Source organism: Condylura cristata, unplaced genomic scaffold (genome assembly GCF_000260355.1).
Source record: "Condylura cristata isolate star-nosed mole 26May11 unplaced genomic scaffold, ConCri1.0 scaffold00004, whole genome shotgun sequence".
Classification (NCBI taxonomy): domain Eukaryota; kingdom Metazoa; phylum Chordata; class Mammalia; order Eulipotyphla; family Talpidae; genus Condylura; species Condylura cristata.
Window position 1 is genome coordinate 61,307,327 of NW_004567105.1, and position 9,258 is coordinate 61,316,584.

Consider the following 9,258-nt stretch of genomic DNA (forward strand, 5'->3'; position numbering starts at 1 on the left):
ACACACACACACACACACACACACACACACACACACACACCCTCCAATACAGGGGTCTCCTCTGCACTGCTTATTCTGTCTGCACTGCCCAGGTCCACGCCTTTGGGCTCTGCTTCCCTCTGGCTTATTAGAGGATTCAGTGAGTATTTACTTGTTTTTTTTTTTTTTTTTCATTTAGAGATTTTCAGCTCCCCTCTGGTGGTATCTTGTCATGTCCTTATCTGATAACAGCCTCTAACACAAAGGTCAGCCATCAAATGCCTCCATTATTTTGAAATCATCTGCAGCCTTCTCTGCAGGTAAACCAAAGAGCTGCTTACCCCAACATGGAATCATACAATGCAGTACCTTTATCACCTAAAGAATGAAACCCAATTTTTTTCTTTAGGACAATTATTTGTTGTTTACAATCTATACCCAATATCCTCATGTCCTGGAGCTTTGTGTTAGATTTGCACTTCTAGGAGTCAAAGAAGCCCCGAAATTTAGAGAACTCTGAATTTTGTTGTTATTGTTGTTTTAAAGGATTTATTTACTTATGCATACAGAACTAGGGTACAAGCCAAAGGTATAGGGGTGGTGGGAGAGTTCACCGGAGACAGAGCATAGAGCAGAACAGGCAGATCAGCTAAGTACACTGCTGAGGAGAGCAGCAGGTACAATGGGAATGGTCTGCTGTGCCATGTGGGTCGCCTTCCTGCACAATTCAACTTGTGCTGAAGCAGCAACGGCAAGGCTCTTGTACTGCACCTTAACTCACTGTGCCACAAGAGAGAGTCCTGAAGGTTGTTGTTCATCTTAACAACAGCAACAAAAACCTTAAAATTCCTATATGAAGAGTTCCAAACCCTGTAACTTTGTTACATATGTTCCAGGTATAGAATCCATTAACACATCACTTTCAACCATTGGCAACTACTCTCCCCATCTCTTGAAATATATCTACTGGCTGAAAAATCAGTTTTCTATCGTTGGGTTTACCCAGTCAAGGAAATCATATGGTCATATGGGGAAATAAGTATATGGATATAATCTTTTGAAAACCAAGGGTTTTTTGGTACCAGGTATGTAGTACTACAACATAACTCAAAGGGGGGAGGGGGCACCTCCCTGGTGGCACAAGGGGTTAATGAGCACAGCACTTTAAAGCTATCCATAGCCACTGTAACATGTGTTCAATCCCTGGCCAAGGAGCTGACCCACATGGTGCAGCAGGCCTCTCCTCTTGCCCACTGTTGCCCTCAGCAATGTATTTCAGTAGATCTGCCTGCTCAGCTCCCTACCCTGTCTCTGGTGAATTCTCTCACCCCCCTGCACCCTGGCCTGTACCCCAGTTTTTGTATGCATAAATAAGTAAATCTTAAAAAAAAAAAATGCCTCATCTCTAGTCACTCAACTCACAGGGCAACCTAATCTGATCCTTCTACTTCACTGGTTAAGTTCTAAAAAACAATCATGGGCACAAAGAATCTCCATAAAATTCTAATGAAATCTAAACAATGTTGTAGTTAACAAACACCTTCGTCCTCAAACTATTTTAGTCCTTTGCTAATTTTGATGCCTCCCATACAGAAAGGACCACACACCACAAAATACCACAGAGTTCCACAAGTGAATAAGCAATCAAAGTAGACCAGCCCTGAAACTTTCTGGGAGGTACCAATGCTCATGTCTAAGTCTGCTTTATAACATAACATACCTAGTACATATAAAAAACTTACTTACGTAATTACAAAACACCCCCTGAATCCATGACTCAAATTAAGAAAAAGGTCTAATATCATATCCTTAATTTACCCAAAAAAAGGATATAAAATAATAAATAGCAATTATGGAGAGACGTAAGGCACAGCATTTTATTTTCTCATCGGCCTGTCAGGAGGATATTCTGCCCCAGTTTACTGAGGCAAAGAGGTCAAGGGTCTTACTTAATACCACATTTGGATGGGAAAGTCCTAGGGAACTCACTATCTCAGGTCTGAGTTTCTACTGCTACAGGTATCTAACATTTTCACTCTCCAACCGCATGGCCCTTGTGCCAAAATCTTGGCTACCTTGCCAAAAAACAAGGGCCCTCAGTGGGTAGACCTCACCTCTTAGAAGTCATGACATAGTATGAACAGACATAGTATGACAAGGCACTTTGAAAAAAGAGCTCTCCTTAGAAAACTCAATGCCATCTTAAAAGAAGTGCATTTTCGGCCCTCCCTGGTGGCGCAGCGGGTTAAAGCACTGCACTAAGAAGCTTAAGCCACTTCCGCATGAGTTCAATCCCCGCCTGCCCAGGAGGAGATCCACATGGCGCGGCAGACCTCTCCTGACCCGCCCGCTGCTCCCCTCAGCAGTGTACTTCTTCGATCTGCCTGTTCTGCTCCCCACTCTGTCTGGTGAATCCTCTCACCCTCCACATCTCTGGCCTGTACCCCAGTTCTGTACGAATAAATAAATAAATCTTTAAAAAAAAAAAAAAAGAAGTGCATTTTCTTCCTGTAGAAAGGTAGAAGGCAGGCAAATATCCAGGGTAATACCAGTGCCAGCTGCTCATTACACACACTTCCACAGAAGATAAAGAAATAGCATAAACTCAAGCAATGGCCCTTCCTGGTGGCACAACAGGTCAAGGCACAGCACTATGAGGCTATCCACAGCCACTGCAGCATGAGTTCGATGCCCTGCCTGTGAGGTGACCCACATGGTAGAGCAGGCCTCTCCTGTGATCGCCTGCTGCTCCCCTCAGCATGTACAATTAACCTGCCTGTTAACCTGCCTGTTCTGCTCCCTACTCTCTGGGGGGATCCTCTCACTGCACACACACACACACACACACACACACACCTTTGGTCTGGGGGGATCCTCTCACTGCACACACACACACACACACACACACACACACACACACACACCCCTTTGGCCTATATCCCAGTTCTGTATACATAAATAAATAAACCTTAAAAAATAACAAAAACCCAAGCACCATGGGAAGAATGGAATATTTTACTTAGACACTCAGGACAATTTCCAGAATATTACGAAATCTACCTATCTCTATTAGATAAGGAAAGTTCTTAGCAGTCATTCACACACTCACACAGACCTCAAGTCGAAAAGCCCTTCACCAACTCCAGAAGGATCTGATGAGGTCCTCTCCAAGCCCTGCTCTGCCAACTGGTTCATGTATCCTTCATAAAACCTGCTAAAAGCACAGAAGCTAATGACACGTCTGGCTCCCTGTCTGGAAGGCAAAAAAAGCCTCTCACCATAAATACCTCATACATTTTTCTCCACAGAATCACTGGCCTGGGGTCAGAAGAACTGCCTGATGAGTAAGGCAGTTTGCTATCAGCAGAGAGTACCCACATCTGGAACAAACCTGTTTTTTAAAAAGCCAAGTCCCCAGGCAGGAGAGTTATATTCTAGCATTTTACATCTTTAATGAATTTTACAGTTGAATTGGGCCAAAATAAATTTTTTTAGCTTTACTGGTATATAATTGAAAGCCAAAGTAAATATTAAAAATAACAATTTAAGTCCAATTTCATTCACAAACAGATTAATCCTAGACTTCTGGTGATATGGTACGTAAGAAAAGACCTACCGAGCTTCCATGACCAGACACTCAGCCACCCCTAGGAGCAGCAGTCCTGCCTCTCAGCATTTTTCAGTTTCTGCCACTGCAGAAAGCTCAGGGCTGCAAAAGGGTCCTCAAGAATGACAAAATGAGAGGGCAGACCCAAGGGCAAACAAAGCAAAGTCCCCATGACTCAGAACACTCCTAGTCAGCAAAGGCAGCACAGCATGTAAGGAAGTGACTGCTTTCTGGGCTCCTGGCCCCTCAGTACCCAGTAACCACAGCAGACTGGGCAGAAAGGCCACAGCAGGCCTGACACTGAAATGAAGGACTGTGCCTGTAGGCACAGTCCACAATGGGCCCCATTCTCCCTGGAAACTCATGGCAGGAGCAGCGGGGAGGCCAGGACATTCCTTCACCCTTCACATGGAAGAAAAGGGCACAGGCAGCCCAGGGCACCAGAAGCCTGCATAAGAAGCAAGCGTGAGCAGCTATATTCCTTTCCAGCTTTATGAATCAAAGAAGGACCCCTCCCAGGAAAACCCAAAGGGAGACCTGAAGTGTCACCAGATTAAATCTAATAGATTAGATTCCTCACACAGGTATATCCCAGGTGGTCAGCAATGCCCAGCCAGAGGGGAAAAAAAACCTCAGGATTGTGAGAGAAAGAGGGTCCCACATGTCCTCTCAGCACAGGGCTGGTAGGGCTAGCAAAAGAATCAATTTTTCCCACTAAGGATTTCTTTCCAGAAGCAATAAATCCAGCCACTTTTTAAAACTGTAAAAAGCACATCTCCCAATCAACAAACAGACAGTGTTTTTAAGTCTATAGTGTTGACCCTTCTGACAAAATATTATGATCTTTTCCAGGTAAGCAGAAGAAACAGCTGGTAGCACAAACCCAGAAGAGAAAATGAACAGGGATTCTACTGTTATCTATTTGTGACTTTAATGAATTCTATTTTTAGGTCTTTAATAAAGAGCTTTTCTTCTAGTCTCCTCCCACCAAATTTCTCTACTCAGGCAATTCAATCTTCCAAACATCGCTCTAAAGTCTAAAAATATAAGACATTTATTCAGGCATGCTTAATATAACAGGTAGAGCAAGGTTGTCTTTACTTCTTCATTTTCCACAAGACCTTCAATCCCCCTCTGCTCAAGAGCTACCCATCAGGGTGATATCCATTAATAAAAAATAATCCAGGGGTTGGCCCCCCCTGCTGGCACAACGGGTTAAAGCATACCACTATGAAGCTATCCCCAGTCACTGCAGCTCAAGTTGGATCCAACTCACGAAGGTGACCCACATGGCACATCAGACCTTTCCTGACCCGCCCGCTGCTCCCCTCAACAGTGTATTTCAGTCAATCTGCCTGTTTTTTCCCCACTTTGTCTCTGGTGAATCTGCTCACCCCTCACACCTCTGGCCTGTACCCCAGTTCTTGTATGCATAAATAAATCCTTAAAAAAGAAATAATCCAGAACCTCCCTGGTGGCACAAGGGGTTAAGTCTCAGGCTATACAACTACCAAGAGCCACTGCAGCATGAGTTCCATGCCTGGCCAGGCAGCTGACCTACATGGCGCAGCAGACCTCTCCCATCTCACCTGCTGCTTCCCCTCAGCAGTACTTTTCAATCTGCCTGTTCTGCAGATTGGTGAATCCTCTCACACCACTGGCACCTCAGGCCAACATCCCAGTTCCAGTATGCATAGATAATTTTTTAAATCTTTGCAAAAAAATAAATAAAACATAAAACAATCCAGTAATCAAGGCTTTCTGAAGTCAAGACAATTCAATGTAAAGACAACCTAACAGTCCAAGCAGGAGTATAAACAAGACATTCTCAGTGATGTTGACAGAAGCTGTCCATTGTAAAACAAAGGCCCAGGAAAAGGATAATATTCTGGATTCTGACTAATAGCCAAATAAAATGGAAATGCCATTTGGAATTCCATTAATGACTATATCTTTTTTTTTTTTTTGGCAAAAACAGGCTAGAGAAATCAACCCTACCCTGGAGATCAATTTAGCTAATTAAAAGGGGGTATTTATGGCAACCAACACAGAACTGGTTCACTTCTGCCATCAAAAATATTGGGAATCTTTTTATGTAATCATATCAATCTTTGGAATGCACGTGAGAAGTTGTTTAAAACAGAGATGACCCTAGCATTTGCAAAACAAACACCTTCCAATTCCACTACTCTACTTCAATACAGATACCAATTAGAAAGAATCCCAGCAGTTTCTTCTTTATAGATTCCCATAGACCATATATAAAAAAACAGCCACAGAAATGAAGAGCTAATGCTAAAGCAGGGGCCGAGCTGTGCACTGCCCACTGTTTCCCTGAATATGACACACCCTTCCCAAGTCTCCATTCCCAAGTCTCCTCTGTATTTAGGAAATCGAGGGCTGTGACTTCCTCAGGAAGAATGAATATGTGGCTACACATACTCCCATGGTGAGGGAACTTCATGATGGGATCTCTTTGTTGATATAAAATTTGCACACCCACACAAGTCACAGAAAAGGGACTAGTAAAACATACAGTCTTTTAAAATAACAATACAAATCTGACTTACTTGCCATTATTGAAATACTCCCACAAAACTGTAAGTCAAGTCTCAATTTTCCAAAAGTTTTATACGCAATATTATGATTTAAAAAACTTTCAGGGCCTTACCTGGTGGCACAGCGGGTTAAAGCACAGCTAAGAAGCTAAAGCTACTTCAGCATGAGTTCAATCCCGGCACCAGAGGTGACCTACATGGCGTGGCAGACCTCTCCTGACCCGCCCACTGCTCCCCTCAGCAGCGTACTTCGTTGATCTGCCTGTTCTGCTCCCCACTCTGCCTCTGGTGAATCCTCTCACCACACCTGTGCCTCTGGCCTGTACCCCAGTTCTGTATGCATAATAAATACATCTTAAAAAAAATTTTTTTTTCAAGCCCTCCCTGGTGGCACAGTACCACTAAGCTAGTCACAGCTACCACTTTGAGTTCAATCCCTGGCCAGGGAGCTGACCTCATGGCACAGCAGACCTCTCTTGTCTCACCCTGCACCTGTGCATCTGGCCTGTACCCTAGTTCTGTATACATAAAATAAGTTTAAATCTTTGGGGAAAAAAATCTTTCCAAAGCCTATGCACAAAGATGTTAATTTTAACATTACCTAAGTATAACCAAAATAAGAAAAACCCATCTAAGAACTGGGGACAAGTAAACCCTTAGAAATATTATGTTTATAGAGCAATGTTCATATTGTAATGCTAGAAGATGAAAATCATGGGAAAAAGTAAATCAACTTGAACCTAAACCCAATAAAAGTTCTATCTAAAGACCAGCTCTGAAGTATACCTAGGTGGCCTCCCTGGTGGCACAATATGTTAAAGCACATCACTGCAAAGCCCACAGTTGCTGCAGTGAGAGTTCGATCCCCACCCTGGAGGCAATCCACATGGCGGGGCAGACCTCTCCTGACCTGCCCACTGCTCCCCTCAGAAGTGTACTTCGTCAAACTGCCTGTTCTGCTCCCCACTCTGTCCCTGGTGAATCTTCTCATCACCTCTGCACCTCTGGCCTGTACCCCAGTTCCGTACACATAAATAAATAAATCTTTAAAAATAAAGAAAGAGAAATGAAGTACCCCTAGGAACTAGGATAATCCACTACACCAGAAAGAGAATTGGGGGATGTGGTAATGGACAGAACAAAGATTTTTCTCCTGTGTAATCTTGAATTTTTTCAATTTATAGCATGTGTTGGCATTTCCTATTTAAAAAAGAGTAACCTTTCCTTTCTACTTTTATTGTCCACATTTCTTAATTTAAGTAAATGTATCATTTGATACAGCTTTCTTCACAATGAGGTTTTAAAATTCCATGGGGGGAGGCCTCCCTGGTGGCACTAGGGGTTAGAAAGATAGCACTATCAAGCTATCACTAGCCACTGTAGGCTGAGTTCGATCTCTGACCAGGGAGCTGACCACATAGCACAGCAGATGCCCACTGCTTCTCTCAGCAATGTATTGTATTTTATTTTTTTAAAGATTTATTTATTCATGCATACAACAACTGGGGTACAGGCCAGAGATGTGGGGGTGGGGAGAGTGAGAGGATTCACCAGAGGATGTGGGGAACAGAACAGGGAGATGTACTGAAATACACTGCTAAGGGGAGCAGTGGGTGGGAGGCACAGAAGTCTGTTGCGCCATGTGGGTCACCTCACTGGCAGGGAATGAAACTTGTGCTGCAGGGGCTGTGGATAGCTTCATAGTGCTGTACTTTAACCTGGTGTGCCACCAGGGGGTGCCCAGCAATGTATTTTAGTCAATCCACCTGTTCTGCTCCCCACTCTGTCTCTGGTGAATGCTCTTACCCCCCCCCCCAGAACTCTGCCCTATACCCTAGGTCTTATATGCATAAGTAAAACTATAAATTTTTAAAATAAAATAATATTCCATGTCTAACCATTTTGCTGATAATGGGATTATCCATAATCTTCCAATTTTACAGAAAACTCTCTTTTTGAATACCTTACCTTATCTTCTAGTCCTATGCTGCTTTAAAAGTCCTATCTTCCTGGAGAGCAGAGGCCCTGCAGGAAAAAAAAAAGGAACCAATATGGTGAATGTCCACAACCAAAAACACAATTACCTCAACGACCAACTCCAGGAGTTGCGACTCAGTCTCCAGCCCACACTGCCAATTAGTCATCCTTCTTTGTCAAAGGGTCAACCCAGGACCACGAATTATAAACAGTTACAAATATATAAAATAAATTCCAATGTCTAAAATTTTGGTAGCAGTATTACTTAAAACAATTAGATCAAGAAAGTACAACTGAGAAACAAAGCCTCAAATACTAAATGCACCTCATGCTATACAGGATAAAGACATTCAGTCAAAAAAACGATATTTATATTCAGCTTATTGTTCCCACTAGAACTCTGTTTTTAAAATAGAAATATAAACATACTGCTACAGTTCCATTCAGATTAACTTCATTTACTCAACAGAGAATTCTAAACAGCCTCACCAACTCAAACATCCTAACTATACAACTATATTCTATCCATCTTTCCACTCTGGAAAATGCAGTTACCAAACCTAAAAAATAGGAAACCTTATTCATTAAAACTAAATAAGTCCTCTGGCTGGAATAATTTTGGAAACTACTCTAAAATCCTATTTATAGAAATTGCTATCAGAGCAGTATTACTGACTAATAATCAGAGTGAGGGGGAACAGTCAAAAGATCAAGCAGGTTATGCCCCTCCTAAATAAGTAAACGATTTTAAATACCCAAAGCAAGGACACACAAAGACCAACTTGGAAATGACCAGATTAATCACATATACACCCAAAGCCACCAATACCCAGCTCCAGGCCTAGAGTATAAACACAGAAAAAAGCAGACAAAAATAGGACCTCCCTGGTGGCACAGGGATTAAAAAGTCTCTAGGCCCCTCCCTGGTGGCCCAGCGGGTTAAAGCACAGTACTGAGAAGCTAAAGCCACTTCTGCATGAGTTCGATTCCTGCCTGCCCCGGAGGTGACCACATGGAGCGGCAGACCTCTCATGGCCCGCCCGCTGCTCCCCTCAGCAGTGTACTTCATCGATCTGCCTGTTCTGCTCCCCACTCTATCTCTGGTGAAGCCTCTCGCCGCCCCTGAGCCTCTGGCCT

General features: G+C 43.1%; 1 protein-coding gene across 4 annotated transcripts in view; it reads right to left on the minus strand.

Annotated features, from left to right (window-relative positions):
• DAG1 (dystroglycan 1 (dystrophin-associated glycoprotein 1)) overlaps window positions 1-9,258 on the minus strand; it is a 47,434-nt gene that overhangs the window by 31,591 nt on the left and 6,585 nt on the right. For 3 of the 4 annotated variants that reach the window (XM_004676161.2, XM_012720395.1, XM_012720394.1), the window contains exon 2: window positions 8,113-8,169. The gene's annotated coding sequence lies outside the window, so the exon portion shown is untranslated. Of the gene's footprint in view, window positions 1-3,595; window positions 3,670-8,112; window positions 8,170-9,258 lie in introns of those variants that run through there. The other variant, XM_012720396.1, reaches the window with a different exon arrangement.